The sequence below is a fragment of the Arachis hypogaea genome, chromosome 20 (assembly GCF_003086295.3).
Source record: "Arachis hypogaea cultivar Tifrunner chromosome 20, arahy.Tifrunner.gnm2.J5K5, whole genome shotgun sequence".
Taxonomy (NCBI): domain Eukaryota; kingdom Viridiplantae; phylum Streptophyta; class Magnoliopsida; order Fabales; family Fabaceae; genus Arachis; species Arachis hypogaea.
The window spans coordinates 66,442,478-66,443,263 of record NC_092055.1 but is presented as its reverse complement, the minus strand read 5'-3'; the positions used below and the strand labels follow the sequence as shown (position 1 = coordinate 66,443,263).

The window sequence follows — 786 nt, the reverse complement described above, 5'->3', positions numbered from 1 at the left end:
CTTGGTGACTTTACTGCACCTACTCCCAACTTCTGTGGGAGAAGCATCTCAATCCCTGCCATTGGAGCTAACAACTTTGAGCTTAAGCCTCAATTAGTTTCTCTAGTGCAACAGAATTGCAAGTTTCATGGACTTCCATTGGAAGATCCTCATCAGTTCTTAGCTGAATTTTTGCAAATCTGTGACACTGTCAAGACCAATGGGGTTGACCCTGAAGTCTACAGACTCATGCTTTTTCCTTTTGCTATAAGAGACAGAGCTAGGACATGGTTGGATTCACAACCTAAAGAAAGCCTGAACTCTTGGGAAAAGTTGGTTAATGCCTTCTTGGCAAAGTTCTTTCCACCTCAAAAATTGAGCAAGCTTAGAGTGGAAGTCCAAACCTTCAGACAGAAGGAAGGTGAATCCCTCTATGAAGCTTGGGAAAGATACAAGCAATTGATCAGAAGGTGTCCTTCTGACATGCTTTCTGAATGGAGCATCATAGGTATCTTCTATGATGGTCTGTCTGAACTATCCAAGATGTCATTGGACAGCTCTGCTGGAGAATCTCTTCATCTGAAGAAGACGCCTGCAGAAGCTTAGGAACTCATTGAAATGGTTGCAAATAACCAATTCATGTACACTTCTGAAAGAAATCCTGTGAATAATGGGACAACTCAGAAGAAAGGAGTTCTTGAGATTGATACTCTGAATGCCAAATTGGCTCAGAATAAAATATTAACCCAACAAGTCAATATGATTTCTCAGAGTCTGTCTGAAATGCAAGCAGCAACAGGCAGTACT

The 786-nt window shown here is 41.5% G+C and overlaps 1 non-coding gene across 1 annotated transcript; it reads right to left on the bottom strand.

The window, feature by feature from the left end:
- Positions 1–360: 360 nt before the first annotated feature.
- Positions 361–468, bottom strand: LOC112787844 (small nucleolar RNA R71). The gene has a single exon (XR_003195233.1). It is a non-coding gene; the product is annotated as a small nucleolar RNA R71 (small nucleolar RNA).
- Positions 469–786: the final 318 nt, after the last annotated feature.